Below are 22,574 nucleotides of genomic sequence, written 5' to 3'. Positions count from 1 at the left end.
TACAAACCTGTGCAGTACGGTCCTTGAGTGGATTTACTCACTTACTAAATTACCAACACACTGTTCACTTGCATTTGTCTGAGGTATTCTTACTTCGTTTGTCTTCTGGCGTACAGTCGGCTGATCTTGGATCCGACAGCATTTTGATCGAAAGAAAATGATCTTTTCCACACAAATGTCGGCGCTGAATCGTCTTCAGAAATACGTGTTGTTCACAGCTGATGAAGTATATTCAACTGAGGTCATGTGAGAATGTAACTGTATATATACAGTTCTGTCATCCCAAGAAAGATCAGAGCCATCCCAACATTATACCATGTTTAACTAGACCCTTTAATTTCATTTTTAAAACCTAATTTATATTTGATTGTTTCTCATATATCCTTCCACATCAGATATTTACCAACTTAGGTTTACAAAGTGTAAAATATGTTTTACACACACACAAACACACACATGTAATTGCGGGAGCTGATTTATTTTGTAACCCCTGCCTGTAACCGGTGACGGGAGCTGCGCCCCTGGAACAACAACACATGTACAACACATTAAACAGGTAGCCCTGCCATCTGGCTCCAGCACATGTGGCTGGAACACTTGTCTCTGGCTCTTGGACATGGTCGTCTCCCTTCCGTGCTCGGCTGCATGTCGTTCTCGTGGTGCACAGCGGTGGGACACTGAGGAGGGGCTGGTTTGCTTGCCTCAGGGCTGATCTTGGCCAGACTGCCGAGGGGTCACGGGGGTCACGAGGTTTCTGTATTCATTTCAACAGGGAGGGAAGAGAAAGCGAGTCCTACTAATTAGCTCGTCTCATTACTATTCATGCAGTCTTTGAATACATCCTGTTCCACCTCAACCTGCTCAACCTCTTCTCAAGGTATTAATGTCTCTTCACGTCAACTGCTATAAGCTAGAAATCCTGTGTTGAGATCTTGCAGCGTCAATCGGGAAGTCTATTGAACTCTTAGATTATGTCTTAAAAATACAGTAATGAAAACATTAGTGTGTGAATCTGTCCTGAACTCTGAATAATCTGCAGGTTTCTGTGTTGGGAGATATTGTTCTCATGCGTGTGTAAAGCTTCCGTGTAATTCAGTCCCTGTCAGTGATTTACAAGCTGATGCTGTGAATCAAACATAGGGGTTGTTATGCAATTCATCTATAATGTAGTTTAGACTAAATGACAGCATGCAGCCTAATGCACTGGACCCAAACCTCCATACATCCTGCAGGAGTCCTGTTCCAGGTTTGAGCCACCGTGGATGAAAGAAATATGAATCAGTTATATTTATGAAATAATGACAGGGTGTTAAAGTTTCCATTGCACTGTGGAAAAAGCACGTTGGATATAAAATTGAGATGTTAAATAAAAAATTAAAACAACTCTCCATACAGGAGTCTGTAAATTCTTCGTATTTGCACCTAATGACACACCCACATGCCAAGTTTGCAGCGCTACACAATTTAATACATGATAACAAACCAGCATGTTCACACCTTGTCTAGTCAGCGGGTTGCCCTGCCCACGGATTCCCATACAGTTAGAGCTAACAGATATCCAGGGGGTATAATCTCTGTTTACTTTTGACAGTCAGAGACACAATTTTAGATCCTATGACGGGGTGAGTGTCCAAATTACCCTGAGCTTTAGTCAGAATGATCCAAGTTATGGCCCCAGATTCAAAGATACAGGTCTTTCACTTGAAAACCTCAGAATCAAGTGATGCTGCTTTCATGGAAATGTGAGTAATGCTGGTTGGTAGAGGAAAGTCAGTCTTGTTTTTCCTCTGAAGAGTGGTTTTCACAGCTGAATGTCTGGACAACCAGCATCACCAAATTCAGGAAATACATTAGTCTGGGGGTTTAATAGTTTGAGGGTTTCAACATTCAAGGCAATATGCTTCATCTTAATCGAGAGGGAGAGTGGTATCAATCTTCTCATCTTGTTTGTCCATCGTTAGTCCTTTAGTAGTCATAGATCATCACGCTTAGACGTCTTTATGAAGTAATTTTTTACCAGATATCTCTCTGAAAACAACCCCGATACAAGACTCCAGAGACTCTACTTCTGTGGATTGTGTGTCAAAGTATTTCCACTTTTCCTCTTTAATGCCCCGTTCCTCCCTGCTTCCCTCCGCCGCTGTGTGTGGCATACTGTGAAACAGATGGCGAGGGCAAGGATGACCGCCAGACAGAAGGAAGGAGGGAGAGCGAGATGCAGAAAACGACAAGGTGGGGAAGTGGGAAACCAGACCCAGGGGGCGAGAGACCGAGACGCGGCGAGGCAGCAGATGCGTAAAACGCAAAACGACCTTGTGGTGTTGGCGCCCTCGTGCTTGGCGGGCTACGATCAAACCCTCCAACGCTCTCGCTGTTCAGATCACATGCGGAGCGACGCCCCCTCTTAAGCTACCCTGGGCATCCTACACTGCTCATTAACAGTTCGATTAATTTATGTAAACAGAGGCGTTTTGTATAGTATTCATGTAGCTGGGCTAATCACTGGCTTTACATAGACGTGCGTATACGAGGGAAGACCAAGACTCCCAGAGGCCAGGTAGTGGGACACTGATGACCTAATCTGTTACATGCTTCCTGCTACCTCGTCTCCCCAAGGACAGGAACCTTCTCATAAGCACTGACAACAATATTGTTGCCAGCTAAATAATTCATAGGACTTAATTAAAATTGTTGTTACCTAAATTTGAAGCTTATACACTGACACGGACACGTAGGCCAGGCATCGGCTTACACTGTAGAATCAGGGTGAAAACAGGATGTTCGAGGCAAGAAAACAATGAAGGGCTCAAAGATTCTTCTCATTTGTCATGAGAAGAAATGTACCAAGTATATGGAGGGATAATTTGACCACCGATTCGCACACATTCATCATATTGACGCCTGAATGTTTTCACTGTTCCTATGTTATTTCTGCATGATATGCATATTTTCTGTATAGGGCCTCATCTGAAGAATAGACCCACTGGGCTCTTGTGGTTGATCCTCCCTGGCAGAGATTCACATGTAACTTTCTGTACAGCATCAAAACATAGGTAGAAACATAAATCTTTCCACAGAGGATATACTGTAAGTAGCTACTATTCTCTGTTGTTTTAAGGGAGACGAAGGTAAAGGCTAGCCTGATAATCTGAAGGCATTTTCAGATATGAACTGGTCAGATGCGGTCACAAAAACATGAAAATATCTGGAGCCTGGGTAGAGCAGGCGGCAGGCAGGACATGATGTATAAATTCTAATACGGAAATCGTGTGTTTTTGTGTTCCCTTATCCCCAAGAGCTCTTGAAACTAACCCTAACCCTAACCATTACACTAACCCTAACCCTTTCTAATTTGACATGTGTGTGTTTTCTGTGGCAACTCTTTTTCATCCCAAGATATTTTATTCTTTTTGTTGTGGCTTCAGGTTTGCATCCATCGCATGTTAGGATATGGCCGGTATTTTACGAGCATAACAAGCCTTGAAAATTTCCATACTTAGTTAATTTCTGAAAACAGCTAGAATGATTGAACAGATAAGGGATGTGCAGAGTGATTCTGAGGTCTGGCACTAGATGAGGAGAACAGCCCTTCAGCAGCAGACTGCTCTGTATAACACCACATGTGGAAACATTTGCCCTGTTTGTCCATTTCTGCAAATTGGACCAATGTCATTTTGATTACCCTTCCTCAGAGGCAATGCACCTTCGATCAATGTGGTGTTGACTCGTTCCATCAACTCATTCCGGATCCAACTGTGCAATGTGCATCAACACTGAGAGATAAAAGCTCCCACCTGACACTCCCTCCACCTCCAGCATCGTGAGGGTCTCCACTCCAGCCGAGGATAATTGGATCAATTGAAATCACGGTGTTGCTGAAATGAGGTTAGAGGGCTGGACTGAGCTCTTTAGAGGACACTTCGTTTTCATTCCCACTGATTGCATCAGGCAGGTAAGGAACAGCCTAATAATGCCTTGACTCTCCAGCTGATGATGTTATCTCCCCTCGTGTAGACTCAGGACGTCTCTATCAGCCACCATTCAGATTGGCATCTCCCAACAATGCAAGTGTGTTTAGTGGGCTGCTAAGCTAATTGTGCAATTAGGCAGGATAAACATGAGGGTTGTGACCGCATTCTCATTGAGCTTTTACACTTGTTAGGGAGTTGCCTTACAGCTTGGTTTGTGAGACCTGCTAGTTAACTACAACAGCCGGAAATTGTTTAGTTAAATTTAGTTAATCTACGCATAATCTTGGTAGAAAATGTCCCATTATGTTGCTACGAGGGAAAGAATTAATTGTACTATATATACCAAGATGGTAATTGACTGCAAAGTGTTGTATTTGATGTCTAATGCTATGACTGCATGATAATATGGCATAGTCAGATATTGACATGCTACTACATGTAAAATGCTTGTACAATCCTTAAAAATTGGTTAGTTGCAGGCCTCCTAGTCAACATGGATACCAAATAACACCTGAAATAGACCCCCCCCCCCGTCAAAATATATCAGTTGCATGAGGCAAATGTGAGAGACTATAACATTGAGTGAATTTAAGTAGGTTTCAATGTGCTGTGAAAGACATGCAAAGGTGAAAGGAGCACCAAGGGTTGAGGAGCAGGGGCACTGAAGTGAGCCTCCCCTGAGCTATGCTGTATGATGTCTGATTGACAGGCTACACGCTAAGCTCACCTGAGCCTCTGACCTCCCTTTTTACATCTACGTTGCTCTTCCCTCTGCTCCCTCGGTTCTTTTTTTCCATTTTTCTGACAGGGGAGAGAAACCTGAGGAGGGCCAGCGCCAGGGTGGAATGGCTCCAGGCTGCGACCTTCTCTAAGGGGGGGGGGGGGGGGGGGGGGTCACCGGCAGACAAAGGCCATTCAGGTAAACTGCTCTGAGCTGGCCCGAGACAGACGGGCTCCCACTGAAGCTAATGCACATGCATTTGCACAGGCGGTGTCACCAGACTGTGCCGCAGCGAGCGCTCAGGGTGGTTAAGGTGTGGGTTGTTTCAATCAGTGAACGGCAAAGAAAAACAGACTTGAGTAACAGGTGAGTAAACACAATGCTCTGAAAGCCCCACTGAACATTCCTGAAATGACTACGCCAGTGTTGAAAATACATACAAAAGTAGTAATCCTCTTAATGGACGCTAATCTTGGGCAAATTCAGAATTTACAAACCACATAAGAGAACTTGAAAATCCCTCCCCACACTCTGCCCGCCGCAAACTGCAGTTGTGGGCCACAAGACTCAAAGTGCAAAGAATCAATATGCTTTGTGTTTGATTAGTAGCTCTTCAGCAAAGTGCTGCAGACGGAATGTTGATGAGTGACCGAGACGTCCGCAGTAATTGCGGCTGGTGAATTTCAACCTTTCAGCCTTATCTCATCTACCGAACTGGTCCGCTCTTTGGATAGCAACAGCACATACAGAGGATAAAAGAAATGTGCTCATAAGAACAGAGCTGATGACTCATAGGGGCAGCACCATGAGCAGCACTGTCACAAATTTAGCAGTTCTGAGTGCTTTGGTTAACATGTTCTTCCTTTATTGTGTTTTCTTTAAACTGGATTTTCAGCTTTCCTCCTCGCCCCTAAAGTCATGAAAATTCAGGTTTCACGAATACCCCTTCGATTGCTTTTAATTCCAGACCCAGTTGGTCCATTCCTCTTTGTGATTAGGGTGGGTCAAATGTGAAGTACAAATGAATGATATACGTTTTCAAAAAGGTATTACCAACATTTTGTTAAAGATTGTACAGGTGATCACTGTTTCTCCATCATCATCCGCCTGGAGATTAAACATCATGAACCATCTGCTCTGGACACAAATTTGTTTAGCCAATATTTTGTTCCAATATTTTGTAGGAAAAGCTAGAATAAAAATCGGTAAAAGAGGTAAAAGCAACAGCTCTGCATTTTAGGATTTAAACATTGTTATGTGTCACATCACAATAGGCGTAGTCATGGATATGGCCTTACATAAAGACTGAATAACGTGATTCAGTTTACTTGGCAGCGTCAAAGCTAATAAAATCAGTAGCCTATACATAAATGTCTAAAGTGTGTGTACTACACAAAAACTGTCAAACTTTGTACTAGAGTATTTCTTTGGTAGCCTCATCGTCACTTTTTACACTCTTTTGTAGATTTCAGATAATAAGGAAGCTTTCCGGGCTTTATGCTAAGCTAGGCTAACCTTACTTCCTGCTTACTGTTGCTTTGCTTTGCAGTAGCTTGAGGTCAGCAGCTTTTCCCGGAGCGACAGTTAGCTTAGCATAGCATAAATCCTGGAAAGCCTGCTGACTATATAAAACAACAGTAAACCGGCTTCCTAGGATTTATGATATGTTATGCTAAGCTAACTGGGTGCTTACTATAGGGGATTATAGAGAGCGTGGGTGCGTGTGTTGGTTTGCATTAACAGTGTAATGGACTGGCAGCTTGTGCAAAGTGTTTGCAGGTGGATAATAAACTACCCACTGCAACACATTTTTTCTTCCAGGCCATTTGCTGACATTGTGCGTCATTCCGCCTCCAACCCATTCAGCTGAACTCAAAGAAAAAGACTGTGACTCCTTCATGATTGTCAGAACTGTAAAATACAGAGCATGGACCCAAACAGGTTATCTTCCTGGTTTGCAGAGCTTGCGTTGGCTCCGTTAACGTTTTGTTTCCCACATGAACAAGACTCTAGAACCTGCTCTCCTGTCTCAAGGGTTCTCTAAAGGCCACTGAGATGTTGTCTGCAGATAAACTCTAGGTCTGGATCAGCGTCTCCCTCTCGCCCCTCACCCATCTCTCCTGCCCACCCCCCCCCCCTCCTCCTCATTTCTCCGAGCAGGTTTCATGCTTGTGCCTGTCATTCTTCTGCCTTTTGTATCTATGGGCCTTTTTGGCTATTGAATGCTGCTTTCTCTCTTCCCCCCCCTCTCTCTCTCTCTCGTTCTCCCGTCTCCTCCCCTGCTCTCGCTCACTCACTCATTCACTCTAGGGCCTAATTATGAGATAGCTTTGAATAAATACATGTATTTTTTTTCTCTCCTGCGAGGGGGGGAAACCTCGTGCTCCACTTTTTTTTTGACAGGAGGTTGAATTCTAGACTCAAGGAGGTTTTATTCATCGAGGTTCTTCTGGATATCGGAGTGGTCGCTGGGACGGCAGATTTCCTGGGTGCAGTAATTGTGTCTCATTAATTCTTACTGTAATGCCGAGTAGCTAAACAGGCTACGCAATTAGGGGACTGAGCCCTGAATGGGCTGGCTAATCAGGGGACAAAAGCTGCAGCTCAGAGGCCATTAGGCCTGGAGGAAGTGCCTCCATTGTAAGGAGTGGTCCGCGATGCCTTCATCTTCGTCCAATGGGGGTGGGGGAGAAACCTTAGGGGGGTTCTTCCACTTCTAAACCTTTCACTGCTCAGTTCGTCATAATGTGGCGGTAATACCTTTAGCTTGTCACACAAACAATAGCACCCTGCTCATGGATATTCAAGATCATCGTTAGATTCCCCAGAAAATGTTACCGTTGCATCTTGTTGGACCCATTGGACTTTTAATGGGTGTGTTGAGATCAAGTGTTAGATCCACATAAAGTGCTCAAATGCAGTTTGTTTTTTTTTTGCAAAAATCTTGATTGGCTGCTCCAGTGGACGTCAAGTGCACCACAGACACTTCCTCCCTCGCCGTCCCTCTTCCACCTCCCCCTGTTCGACGGTTGCTCTGGCAGCCCCGCCGCGCTCCTCAAAATTGTCGACTCAGGAGTCTACGAGACCTTTCTGCCATGTGGGAAGGAAGAGAATAGAACATCCTAACATTATCTATCTCGTGCTTTTCTCCCTCTCCTCCCTCTGTGCGAGCTTTATCTTTCATCCCTATTAATCACATTGTCAGTCGGCCTAGCCGGAGAATAAATGAACCCTCCTGGTCATTAAAATCAAGCATTGAATTATTGACATGCAATTAGCCTGCCTTTTTTTTTATAGGGATGGAGACACTGAAAACTTTCTCCACACTGTAGGAAGAGAAAAATAATGTAATAATGTGACTGCTGGAGCCAAACTGTGAAAAAGAACTCTAACATGCCAGAAAATTCCAACGCAGAAAATCCTATTTATCATATAATAACAGCACTAAGCCTGGTTCCATCTCATTTAACTGAGTTTCATTCCCATAAGGAGTGGTGTCTTGCGCTCGTTATCGGCTTCGTTATGGAGGAGCCGGTGCCGCCGCCTCTGGATTATACTGTGGATTATGTTAATGTGTGCAGAGACACACACAGACACACTAACTAACATTCAGGTGATCGCTCCCTGCTCTACTTTGAGCTCAACTTGTTGTTTTCATTTAGCATTATTCAGATTCTATTATCATAATGCAACAGATTGATCCCTGTCTATTTGTCTTTATCCCCCATCACTCAAAACGCAATGATATAAACATATATCTAAAAAAGTAAACAATATTTTGCGGGGGATGCGCCGACATACTCCCTTTCCCCAGTCGCTTCCAATTACAGTGACAATTGCCTTTGTAATTTTCTGAATAGTAGCAGAAAAACTGTAACCGCGCTTGTTAGTCAAATACACATTCTCCAGCCGTTTTCATAGCAGCAGAGCAGGAGTTTGACAAGCTGTTTACGCTAAGCCTGAGTAAATCAAATTCCGAGTTTGCCTTCCCTCCCCAGTAATCTCATTTTGTTTACTCCCAACGCTAAGTACATTAGCATCTGCAAGACCTGTCTGTATTTGCTCTATTTACCCCTACTGTACTGGCTCGGAGCCGAGCGGCGACTAACGTTATGAAGTGAGGGTAACCAGCTGTATATTCATGCACAACTCAGCGCCTAATCTGACACCGAGGCAGGCATCCAGAGCTGCAGCCCAGGAGTTTAAACTGACAGAAGATGTGGTTTCTTGCTTGAGTGAATGGAGATATTAACACCCTTTTAAGATGTAATATTTTCTCTCCCTCCTCCTGGGTGTTTATACGGGAAAGTGAGGCATGACAGGAAGGGAAACGGCAGGCCTCCCTCTCAGGAAAGCCAAAGATAGACAGTAGGAAGTGATGGTTCGGGTCAGCTCATTCCAGAGTAGTTCAGGTAGTCTGGGTTCACATTTGGAGGTAAGAGAAATTTGAACTTTAAAGGAAAGAGGATGCAACGCGGTGTTGTCTTCTCTCCTCGCCTTTCACAGGGTGAATGGGGCCAGTATCAGATCTCATCTGCTGTGTGCGTCCTCCTGTTTGTCCACAGTTCCAGGGCCTGACCACGGCCCAGGTTCCCATAACCTACAACCTGGCCTCCACGCCTCATTAGGCAGCCTCATCACAGTCGAACACTGGCCTGTGGGGCGCACAGACACTGCGTTTACACTGTGACATCATGGGACCACAGCCAAAAGAACAAGTTTTTAAAGATATACTACTCTGCATCTGTGTTACCGTCAACAAATTCCACATAGACCCAAACCAGCACTCAGGTTCTCGTACTAAACCCTGATCTAATCCATTAATGCACAGAGCTCCATTGTTGTGCAAAAACAACCAAAACATGTGTGCTATGTTGTAATCGGTGATGTTTGCCTTGGCTACCATTAGCTGCAGTGCAGGTTGTTTTGAGTCAATCCCATTTACCCGAGCTGACATAACTTGTAAGTAAAACTAATCCATGAGTAAAAATAATGCACTTGTTGCAGTAATAAACAATCACTTAAGTCCTTGGCTGTAGAAGTTATTCATCTTGATTGGAAATGAGAGATTCATATTTGGATCAAATTGACTTTGGCTGGGTGAGACTGAAAAGTTGGTTTTGGTATTTTTTAAGAATTAGTTTGATGAAAATATAGAACATGGCAGCAGAGTGCAACATGTAACAAACCATTGTAAATGCCCACCAGTGATTTTGTCTATGTATTTTTTTCAGATCCCCGTTAGTCACTATATTGCAAAAGAGGCTATTCTTCCTGGGGTCCTCACTAGTTATACATCCAGTACTTCAATAGCAAAGGCATATTAATGCACATCAATTTAAACAAACACAAACCACAAAAAAGACAAACTTAAACCATTAAGACACAAATAATAACTGGTATGATAGCTGATATCTTCAAGATAATAAACAAGCAAATGATATGAATAAGAAAGTAGTGCAATGCAGTTTCTACACGTTTTCTTGTGTGAACGATTAAAGTCTCAATCTTTTTTAAACGTGTTGTGTTTTGTGAATTCCCGGCTGCCATTGCTCTGTATCTAACTTCCCTCTGTGTTAAACTAGGCAACAGGCAATGACCTTCCAATGTCTGCCAAGAAAAATAATGATGTCTGTCTGAAAGAAATTATACATTTCTAATTGTTTGTGGAGTTTCTGTTATTATCATGTTTCACACTAAAGAATGACGCACCCTGGGTTTCTCATTTAACCAACTCATCGTTACAATGTTTTTATGATATAGTGGTGGGGAAGACTTTTGTGTACAGCTCTATCTTGAAATACCTTTAGCCTTTTTAGCAAACTACTGCTGGGTTGGACCAAACCACAGATAAACTTCGATAACACCGATACCTGCATTAATCATTTGATTAAATAGCAAGGCGGGAATTCTCAACATTGTTTTATCGCAGCAACGCCTCGACCCATTCAGCAGAGCATAGAGCCCACAGTAAAGTCCCAGTTTAAATGGCAGTGTGTTATTATTCCTTTACAGGGTTTCATTTTAAAGTAAAGAGAATATAGCTTTCTTATCATTACTTTCATTGGAAGCGTAAAACAAACCAGAGCATGTTGAGTATTAATTAAGCCAGATTTGAACTTCTAGAGAGTGGAACATAACAGTGGGGGAAACCTCTGTTGGATTCTAATGAAAATACAAGGATGGACATATGGATGTATTTTGAAACATTTTGACGGAGACAGATGAAGGGTTTTACCCTTTTTCCAGTCACTACACGAAGCAAAGCTAATAGGCTAATGGTTGTACCCTCTTTTTTCGTGTGTTGACAGCGATATTCTATTTTAACCTCTTTAGCATTTAAGTGGAAAAGTGCATTTCCCAAAAGGTCAAACACTTCCTTTTTGGGAGCCAACTTTCCAAACACGCATTCTTAAAATGTATCCACCAGTTGGTTTAAAAAAAAAAAAAAGATATCAGGATAAGTTAATTTCACTAACGGCCTTAACAGTGAAAGAATCACACCATAACTGTTTAACAGCATGGTGTTTGTTTGACTGCCAGTGCAAACAAATGATTAGCAGGAGAGTTAACAAAGTGCTTCATTTGACGCTGCAGACGTGACCCATTGTCCTGCTAATGCTGCAGGCGAGTATGAACAGGCTTCAGGCTACATCCACACCAACAGGTTTTCAGTTTTAAACCATTCAGTCTTGCGTCCACACTGTTCAGGAGCTTTTAGGTTTTACCTCGGTGTTGGCCCCAAGAAGAAATAATCTCTCGTCTTACTTTTCACCAATGCTGATCCTCTTTGTCATATTTTCTACATCTAACCAACTGCTAATGCACAATGTGAGCATGCATGTGCTGAGGTGTGTAGTTTAGACAGATTATTTATAATATTGAGCTAAATATATTCACCCGCAGTTTTTTTTATTTGAAAATGCCATTTTAAATTTATGTAAACTGTAAATCCCCTTTTCCACTGGTCAAAAAACCCACTAACACCCACTGACATCTGTCTTTTGTCTGCCCTGGGAATTGACTCAATATGCATTCACTCGACTCACCTCAGCAGCAGCACAGGTTTTTATTGGCTCCGACTCCGATGGGCAGTGATGGAAACTAGATACCCGGGTGAACACGCTAATCTGGCAAGACAGCGCGGTGAATGAACGTCCAGGCTTTTGACAGGTTTGTGATGTCGAACCCTACGCTCCCCTTCCTCTTTAAAGCGGTCTTACTCACGTTTATAAAATTCCGATGATGTGATGGGACCCTGATGAGTCGGGGAATGATTCGTGGTGACTGATGAAACCCAATCAGGAAACCAACCTTGGTGTCTGTGTCTTAAAGTCCTAAAGTCTGTCTGTTTCAAACTAGAAACGAGTGAGCAGTGTTTCCAAAAGTCTCAATTTTAAGGGCTCAGAAACTCTGGGGCATGTGTGGAAGTAGCCTAAATACACACCTGGCAAAATGTAGTTAATACATTAAAATGGCCAAATTTTCACAAACAGAGCTGTTTTTGCCTCCCAATTATAACTTTATTTATATTTAAAGAAGCCAAAAATCCTATTCCCAGTAGTTCCAAGTGATTTCACTAGTTGATTCCATCAGCAGTGTCTTCTCACGGATTGGTATACAGTATGTCCACATGTTCATCCAGCCTCACACCTTCTCCAGCGAAGACAGCTTGAAGAGGATTTCAGCACTTCATTCCCCGTCGCTCGATTGTCTCCCCATTTTTACGAGGATCAGACGCGGTCCGACTTCTCGGGCTCATTGCGGCTGCTGCCGCGGCGCTGAGAAGTTTTAGCAATGGGAATATTTTGAGCCCTGTGGCCGTGCAATCTCTACATCCCAATGTAATTATTGGGATAAGACATTCTCCCCCCCGTGGTGAGGGCCAAAGTATCCTGCCGCGCTGCGTGGAGATTTGATTTGATTGAAAAGCCTGTGCTACATGGTGCGTCCTCGCCAGCTCCGAGGCCTCACGCAGCTCATGCATTAAGCCCCACACGTCCACATACAATGGCTGCTAAATGCATGACCACTTCTCTCTTTCTCTGAATTACCTCTGCATTGAATTTCCAGAGGACAGTTTCACATGGTTTTCACCCTGAAAAATTATAATGCATATTCAAATTTGACTCCCATTTATTGTGAAGCTTTTCCATCTCTCTCTCCCACCAGCTGAATCCCATATGCCCGGGCTCCCCTGCTGTGACAGCATCCTGAGGTATCTCATTGTGTCTGCTCGAGGCATTTTACTCCACCACGTCAGAACACAAATGTGTGCAAAAAACAAACATCCAAACCAGGGGGGGGATGGTGTGACTTTGGAGGTCACTGGAATATCTTGTGGTTCACTGGCCGCTGGGGCTTCACAAACACACACACACCCACACACACAGAGCTGACATCCCTGAAAACAACAACTGAATCTGCTTCCTGATAAACGCTGTAATGTAACAGTTGCAGCATAACGCACACATTAGTTGATTCGAGCAACATGTCCATTTGGATGTCTGATACATTTTTAAATTTCCTGCTTTCATGTTGCATTCTAATTTTATATGCAAAACCGATTTGAGAGAACACACCACTGAATGCTTAGCTCAGCTGGTTACAAATTAATGGGAATGTCAATGCCTGAGCATTGTGTTTCTCTTTAAACTGCCGTTCTGTTAAATGTTCAATCTCAGGAAGGCAATACTATATACTTTTTCCTTCCTTCCTTCCTTCCTTCCTTCCTTCCTTCCTTCCTTCCTTCCTGATAGTTATTTTCTGAATGTGAAACAGAGCCTCGCACATGAAATGCAGTATTTATTCATTATTTTGCACACAGTTGTCTGACAGCAGGAAACCTTATTAGCCAAGCTAATTTGAGGGGTGACCAGGAATCCAATTAGTTCTAATTGCAGTTTGATAGAACAGTCTTCAGAGGTGACAACGGCCACCGCTGCATCTTCACACCCCCAGACTCCCCACCTCCCCCTCCCCGCGCAAACGCCGCCTCGCCGAGATCTCGGTCGCGAGTGAGACTTCTGCCGTCAGGTAATAATGAGATTGTTACATTATGTGGTGTGACAATGGAGATCAATTCATGGGGGTTTCGCGGAGCGGAGGGGGCTGCGGGAGGTGGCGGGGGCTAATTCAGCGAGGCCTCCTCACAAAGCTGCAGACAATGTGGTGGGTATGGAGCTGTTGTCTCAGGGCTGAGACCACCCCAGCAAAACCCTCACTCACTCACACAGTGGCCGCCGCTGGCCTCCGAGCTGACACTTCAGAAAACCTTTGACCCGTGGACGGAAATTCACATTTCATAGACAAGATGCTGAACACGTGCCTTAAAAGCAACATTATAGTGTTATAAGTGTTTTTTTTCTTGCTCTGGAAATCCCATTAAGATGAGAGAACTTTATTTAAATACACAAAGTAAAGTAATTCTTCTAAAACTCTTTTCCCTTAATCTTTCACATACATATTTTAACAGATAAACACACAAAGGTCATTGGTCTTACACAACAATACAACAACAGCTGCAGCACTTATGTGTCAACTCATGCCATTATTAACTGGAGGGGTTCTCTGAGTGCACATACCTCCACCAGGGCTAATGCCCTATCTCACCATGACCACACAGTGCTCCCCATTAATTATCTAGACTGTGGCGGCCCGCCATATTCTAATATTTCATCATAAAAACAATTGTTTTTACAATTCTCATATCTAACATCTCCAACTTGGTGTTTTGCTCTGTTGCTGCATTATATAGCGGTGTGCATGCAGACTTCATAGTATCAGCTGCAGTTGTGCGCATACACGCGCAAATACACAAACATGTCAATCTGTGGTGCGTGCAAACAACGTTCATGTGTGTGCACGTGCACCCCCCCCCCCCCCACCATCATAGATTGAATGAATTATGTGGGAGAGTGAAACAAAACTCCTGAATCCACCCGTTTATTCAGATCTGCACCAAAATGTAGTGCTGCTAACTAACAGACAGACAAACATAACAATAAGATAACCCCCTTGGCAGAGGTAATTATTAGCATGCTAATAAGCTGCCACACTTAAATACCATCAAACATCCTGGTATCTCACTCCACACCACACCAAGTGTAGACTTCTGTTGTGCTGCCTGTCAAATTAATTATCATTTGTCTTATGCAGAACTCTCTGGGTTGTGAAGTAAAACGTCAAGTTCTCTTTTGGAAATCAGACCTATAACTGGCATTTTGTTGCTTTATATCACGAATCGAGGCTACAATTTAATTCTTCTAAAATATGGCAATTCAAATATCCTGTAATGCAACACTACTGCATAAAGTAGAGCCTTGAAATTGACACAGTGGTGAGAGTTTAAAACCATTACGCTTCACATGTGATTTACTGCTGCTGGATTAGAGAGCATCGGGCTGGACAGCTGCTCGTGATGTAGTGTGCACCCTTGTAGCTCATTACTGTCTCAGCTGATTTGTGCCAGAGGAAAGACAATCACATTTTTTGGAGAATCTATCAGGCAGGGATGAATTGTTTAGGCCTATTATTTGGTCATTGTCAAACTTTGGGTTGGGATCCATCAGGAGAGATGAAAAACATTGACTGACCTCATCCGACTGACACTGGTGAAGGCAGTTCAGCAGATGAAGGGTGTGTTGTCTAGTTTATACACTTTATCCCCTTGAGCAGTTTTTGGAGGGGATAAACACATCTGTCATAGAAAATAGAGTGAGTTGATCTTGTCTTAGCGAGCATGATATCTTGTCAAACAAACATAATTATTAAAATACTGGTTGAATTTTGATTCACAACCAGGACTACGTGTTTGCTCTTCTGCATCTTCTCTGTAGCATCTTAGCCGTTGGGACTGAAAGTTGATTCTTGACTAAGTTGTCGACTAAATAATGTCAATGTGAGATCTATTTAGTAGCCATTAAAATAAAGAAGGCAAATGTGTGAATTACTAGAACAATTATATTATTATCTAAAGTGTGTGTCCAGCAGAGATGATAGAGTGCTATTATTGGTTGACATCTTGATCACGAGAACACAAAAGCAGATGAAAGCACGAGACCAGCATCAGGTACCAGGGGAAATAATCGCTAGTAGCACATTATTAGCTAATGTTTCCTCTTTGGAGGAATTCAGTGTGTGGGTGTGTGTGTGTGTGTGTGTGTGTGAGCGAGCGCCAGAGAGAGAGAGCGAGAGAGAGCGAGATCAAGAAGCAAATGAGTGGGGGTGTTGCTCTATCTGATTGGCCAGTGGCTGTGTTCGGAACGTGATGCAGGTAAACACCGGCTCCCCTGGAAATACTTAATTTGCAATTCTAAACATTTTCTGGTTTACATTCACTCACTGCAACCTTGACGTGGTGTGTACAGGTGTGTGTGTGTGTGTGTGTGTGTGTGTGTGTGTGTGTGTGTGTGTGTGCCCATATGTGTGTGACGCTGTCTGTGGATCAAATCAGTTGAACCTGTGCATGCAGCACGTGGCCTTTAAACAGAGCTGCTGCGTAGAGGAGAAATAAAAAGAGAGACACAGGATATTTGCTGTTTAAGGAACTGTCATCATAAATCACTTCTGAATTGACAGGCAGCTGTAAAGTGTCAAGTAAAGTTTTCCGCGCGGGGCCATGAATCAAACGAGCTGCTGTGGCAGATTCTCTCAGAGTTTTACAGCGCTGAGGGCGGACACCTGTCATTGTTTAAGTATAGCTCCAACACGGTGGTATATATCACCTGTGGCAAGCCCCCTGCAGACTGATATAAGAACGGAGAGGAATGCTAAAAAGTTTCACAGTAATCTTTATGACTTACTTCTCAGTTAGTGAGTAAACTTGTTACACTCAGAGTATCTGACTTCTTAATATGTGCACGTATAATGAACCAGCCAAGGCATCATGCTTATCGTGATTAGTGGAACAGGAATAGACGTCTTAGCAATTTAGATTCACCAAAATGGCTCCTGGGAATGCAATTACCAATGCAAACAGTCCTTGGACCGGGCTCATTGGAATTCCTGCCATGCAGACGTGCGCGGCTCCCCTCACTCGGGCCGGCCAGATAGCAGACAGACAGGCTGTCAGAATCGTTATCGTCGGGACTTCATCTCGTTAATTTGGTAGATGGGAGCGCGGGTGTTTGCCCTGTGGAAAACTAAATGCACTCGCAGAGATTTCGCCCACCTTACGCTCTCCTGCATCCCTCCATCCCCCCCATCCGATGAGGGGGGGGGGGACCAGCCAGGCAGCCAGGCCCACACATAGCCTGCAGTCATATCAGACCCAACAGCCTGGCTGGAGTCAATATGACCGCAGGCGAAAGAAAAGAGAAAAAAAAAAACTGGTGGTGGAGCTGGTCCCCCTCAATCTGAGACCTGGCTCGGGCAGCAAACAGCGAGCGCGGCGCTCATTCAATATGAGTGTGCTTCTCTCTCCCCCGTCCCGATGCACATTTCAAAACTCCATCCCCTGTCACCCCCCACCCCCCCTCCTCCACACACACCACCACCACTACCACCACCAGAATCTCTCAGCTCTTCTCTCCCACTTCACAAAAATCACTCTCTCTGGCTCTCACTCAGCTTCGCCTTGTTTTTTTGCTGTAAGTTATACATTTTTTTTCCATTATTCTCTGATGGTGATGGTTTGTGTGTGTGTGTGTGTGTGTGTGAGAGTGTGTGTGTTTGTGCATGTGTGTGTGTGTGGCGCAACACTCTGACAACCAGATTTCATTTGACAGCAGATGCCTCTTTTTCCCCTCTCTGCTGACCCTGCAGACCAGAATGTGGAGAGGGGTCAGAAAAAGAGATGGAATAGAGAACCATTTCTAAAAAGAAAAAAAAAAACTTGGGTTTGGTTGTGCCATGCTGCTCCTCCTGAACCGAAAAAGTTTACCCATCATTTTCAACCTCTATGTCTTTGCCTTTGAGAGATGATCAAAGTTCAGTCACGGCAATTTGAAGAGGAATAATGAGTAAACTGTGGAGTCAGAGAAGAAGCACCTTGTACCTCAACTTAACATTCCCCCTACATTATGCAGACAAACACACACACACAAGAACACACACACACCACACACACACGGCGATGCAGGAAAACACATAATCAGTGTTTGAACACATACAAAATTCCACTGAGCACCTTATCTAAGGTGAAATGAAGAAAACCAAAATGAAACAATAACAAAATGGGGAGGAAAAAAAGAGATGATTATCATGCCCACTCCTAGTAACCGATACTCAATATTTAAATGGTATAAGTCATTATTTTGAAAGGGTCATCGACAGGGTCAGACAGAATCCCATCGCAACAAATTATTATTCATTCGGTCCACTGAATATTAATGTTGAAAAGACAAATTTCAGACACAGCTTCATGTTTGCGAAGCTCACTAAAAAGAGAAAGACCTCAAACAAAAAAAGACTTGGTTTGCTGTGGTGTGTGCAAACAGCCCCGTCTTACGTCTGTTCACCATTTCACCTTCCCAGAGGCACAACACTCTGGACAGCGGCTGCGGTTCTTTTTCCTGCACAACTTAGACAAGGTAACATCGACTTGCAAGAGATTTATTTTTCCTTCTTTTGGACAAAAGTTCCACACCTTACATTTTCCAAAAGGAACTTATAATGTATGACAACGCAGACTATAGCATATTAGCAAATGATATTACCAAAAGCATCTCAAAGCACCACTGGCTTAATTCCAAACTGAAGCCTCTCGGCCGGATGTGAAGAGCTGTTGAGAGACGTCCATCCTGACATGTGCAGATAGTCAGGAGCAGTCTCAGCCTCCCAGTACAATGAAAAAGACGGATGAACTCAAGGGAGCTCTACACAACCACAATGTACAATTCCTTCACTTTGTTGCTGAACTGAGTGAGTGAAAGAAAACAACGTATTTGACAGTGTCTTAGAACATAGGACAAGATGGTGAAAATCCGTTGTACGTTTGACCGTCTGCTGCATTGAATTAATTGACCAATTACCAGTTAATGTCAGCAGGTGTTAGCGGCCACCAGCGGATGTTCGGGACATATCTTCAGTTGTGTACCTCAGCGTCATCAGGTATTCCGGGATTTTAATACCTACAGCAACCATCACAAGCCGAACCTGAAGGTACACTGAGGCTGAAGGTAAATCTGACTGGCTACTGGCTTCTATGGCTGTAACATGAAAGCCATGTGGCCTGCTCAGTAGATCAGACATCATTATTCTTTGCCTTTTAAAACTGAACACCTACTGTCACAGGCTGCAGAGTCAAAGGATGTCCTATTTCAGAAACATAGGACAGATGGAGAAAATCCCTTGTTGGTTCTACCACACTAATTAAGATGCCAACCACCAGTTGAGGTTAGCGGATGTTAGGGAGAGATCTACAACTGTGTACCTTAGCATCCTCAGGTGTGCAGAGCATGTGCAGTGGGTGATTTTTCTTTTATGGTCTAGCACAGGGCTTGTCCAAGGAAGGATTCCAAGATCTCTTAGCAACCTGATAGTGGATGTTGCAATGTAATGCCTGCAGCCAACGTACACAGGTAAACTATAAAAATAATGGAACCGAGTACAAAAGCAACTCTTTGAATCGGTAGACAAACAAGAGCCCCTACCACCTGACAGAACTGTGTATGCCCCTTTGTAACCTCTTAAAAAGAAAATAAGATCATTTTTCGAAAGGAACCAAAATATAACAGGAAAACATTTCTCCACTTTTAAGAACAGCCATGTGAGGAACCCAGGTTCAGGGCTGCGTCCTCATCACCTTGCACAAGTGGTGGTGGTACTGGAACATCTTTCTCACCTGGCCCCAGTATGCCCACAGCAGTGATGCTGATGTCATAGGCACATTACACACACACACACACACACACACACACACACTGCCAAACAAAGGTGGGATCCACTTCCAAGGCTTTGAAGAACCGCCATTGCCACCATTGTGCCAAAGGCTCCCTCTCTATAATGGATCTGGCTCTTGCTTGGTGAACGTTGAGGCACGCCTCCATTCTTTTCTTCACTGGTTCCCTGTATGGGGTGATGGGATTGACTGGTGCAATCTGACATGGGTGTCCCCCATCCCCCACAATGAAGTCACCAGCTGGTGGGTAGCAGCCCTTGGCACACACAGGACTATTCCTCAGTGCTCTGATGTCATGGCGTGAACCAGGGTAATATATCCAAGGGAAGTGTTGATGAAGGGTTTCATGGGGAGCCTTGATGTGGACGTGGCATCCATCAGTGGGTGTGAACAAGTGGGTAAATGCTGGGCTGTTGGAAGCCATGGACGACTTCAGCCCGCTGTGCCAGTGAGTTATGGTTTAGTAGAGATGGTATTTTGTCACACATCCACTGTACAAGGACAAACAATAGTTGTCTTTGGCATGTTGAAGACCTGGGAGAGATGTAAATACACATCAGTCTTTTTATTCCTTTTACAAAACCTTGAAAACCTCATTTCAGGATCCGATGAGTCTCAGCAGTCGCACCTTCCTCCTGTGAACATCTCTCCAGTTTCACTGTGAGGTGCAGAGCCACACAGCAGCAGCAAGCTCCAGAGGATCCTTTGCTCTGTAAGACATTGGCACTGCACCCCAGGAAGCCATTTATAGGCCATCAACATTAGACTGCATAATCTGTATATTTACCGCTCAGCCTGATGGATGGGTTAGATGGGTTGGGCCCTTATTAACGCACACCACAGAAATCTGTCTTTAAGAGGAAGATGTTTGTTCAATGGACAATATTTGTAAATTAAAGTCTTTGAATTCTAGGGCAAATGCCTTTCTTGCATAAAATTGACAATTATTTTCAATACTACTATTTAGGATTTCATGTAAATATGAGTGAACAGCAGGGTCTCTATTATATATACAGTACTCCATCTTATTCCTCATACTGTCAAGAATTTCTCATTGAATCAAACACAAAATAATAGTAATAATGACAATAAACTTTATTTGTATTTCACCTTTCATACAAGAAATGCAGCTCAAGGTGCTTATGATGATGCTAAGGTTCTATACTGTCTTCTACAAATATAATTATGCAGGTAAAGGTGATTAAAAAGAGACTGTAGTTCTGAACAGCTCATTTGTAGCTTTTATTCTCAGTGAATGAAGTAAACACTTCGTAGCCCGACAGCCCAAATATAGATTTCACTGTCAGCGTTAAGTATGCAATGGATCTGACTCCCTGTTCGTCGACGGACGGCTGCTTTTCAGGCCCTCTCAGTTTAATACCCAAATTGACGTCGCACTCAGCCGTCCCTTTTGTCACTGCACCGCGCTGAGCCGCTCGCCGAGTGACAAAACAAAACAAAAGTCAGTTATACGGTAGCAATTGATGCGACAGGCATTTAGTCAGGTGATTTCTATGGTAACAATCCTCAGGAACATTTTCATTTCCAGCATCAAATGGGTAAAAAACATAGCCGTGATAATTAGCACTGCAAGCATAATGTGTGTTTGTGTGTGTGTATGTGTGCGTGTGTGTGTTTGTGTGTGTGTGTGTGTGGAACCTGCTTTAAAGGACTTCAAAAAGCCTTGAGAAAAAACACAGTTTGGTGTTTTACGACTTCTGAACACTCTCTCTGCTGTCAGTCAGCATTAGGGGCTGTTTTTTTTGCCAGTTGTATTTTTCTTTTGTAATCTAAAGCACCGTCCTTTTAAAATGACTCTGCTAATTACTTGACTTAATCAGGTGCCGGCCGAGGAATTATTTTTGTTGCCGGCAGTGAATTTTGAAACCTGTATCAATAGCTAATTGAAAATCAGTTTTAAGATAAAAGGCTTGTAAAGTGAATCCTGGAGGCTGTTATATCAACACATTTGGAGTTGTGCATCTCCATGACGAGGATCGTGAGGACTCTGATGTATGGCACCTGAGGATAATCGGACAAACCAATGGAATCAGTGTGACCGCACAAAAACAATGACGAGTGTAATATTTGAGAAAACAAAACTCGCTTGCTTACTGAATCCGCACCCTCCTCTCTCCTTCTGACCCACACCTGTTCCTTCAAATCCCTCTCTTCTCTTCCTGTTCTGAATTAGAGAAACGAAGCGCAGGGCTGCAAGTGGTGTTTGAAAGACAAGCCCCCACCCCCCCCCCCCCCCCTTGTGAAAAAAAAAAAAAAAAAGAAAGAAAGAAAGAAAATCAAAGTGGAATCGGCAGAATACGTACTTTCAGAGGCGGCGGCACAGTTGAACCGAGCAGGCCCGAGTCCTGTGAAAAGAAACCGAGACAGCCTGAATGCAAATTAAATCCCCCCCATTCCTGCAAATATTGTCTTAGCCATTAGTGCGGGCTTGACTAGAAAGGAGTGGTCCCACTCATTGTCACTGGGCCAGGGAGAAGTCAGGGGAGGAATTCTATTCAGTGACCGTCTTGGAGGCTCGGTGCACTTGGGCGCCTGTTTGGTACCATTCAAACGCCACAGACCATGGCAACAAAGAGAGCTTTCAGCGTACCTCACTGTAAAAGCATGTGAAAAAGAAGAAAGGAGTTGGACGGGAGGTGGAGAAAGGGGGTTGACGAAAGGGGGGGGGGGGTGGGGGTGACACTGGAAAAGTTTAGGTGTAGGTCCTGTGTGGAGCTGGGCCTGTATGTTGTGTTTTTCATCGCCCAGTTTATTTTGCTAGGTGGGATGTCGGAGCTCATCATGCAGCGTGCACAGCGTGCACAGTTTGCTTCCACACAGACACGTGCGCGGCCTTTGAGCGGCCCGCTGTCTTCGAGTAGCACCCATGAGAGACGGGAAGAGCCCTTTCAGCATTAAACCATATCTGTCCTGTCTCCTCCACAGCTGTTATATGTATATATCCATGTGTATATTTATGTATTTACAGAGTTGTTGTTTTTTACAGCCGGCCTCTGCTTTGTGCATCATCTCGGGTTGC

General features: G+C 43.8%; 1 long non-coding RNA gene across 1 annotated transcript in view; it reads right to left on the bottom strand.

Annotated features, from left to right (window-relative positions):
* Window positions 1-326: 326 nt before the first annotated feature.
* Window positions 327-22,574, bottom strand: part of LOC133932406 (uncharacterized) — a 33,770-nt gene continuing 11,522 nt past the window's right edge. The window contains exons 2-3 of the long non-coding RNA XR_009911948.1: window positions 21,859-21,900; window positions 327-754 (exon numbers count right to left, since the gene is read on the bottom strand). This is a non-coding gene — a long non-coding RNA (uncharacterized LOC133932406). The remainder of the gene's footprint in view (window positions 755-21,858; window positions 21,901-22,574) is intronic.

The sequence above is a fragment of the Platichthys flesus genome, chromosome 21, assembly GCF_949316205.1.
Source record: "Platichthys flesus chromosome 21, fPlaFle2.1, whole genome shotgun sequence".
Classification (NCBI taxonomy): Eukaryota; Metazoa; Chordata; class Actinopteri; order Pleuronectiformes; family Pleuronectidae; genus Platichthys; species Platichthys flesus.
Note: the sequence above shows the minus strand (reverse complement) of the source record. Positions and strands in the feature narration are given on the sequence as shown.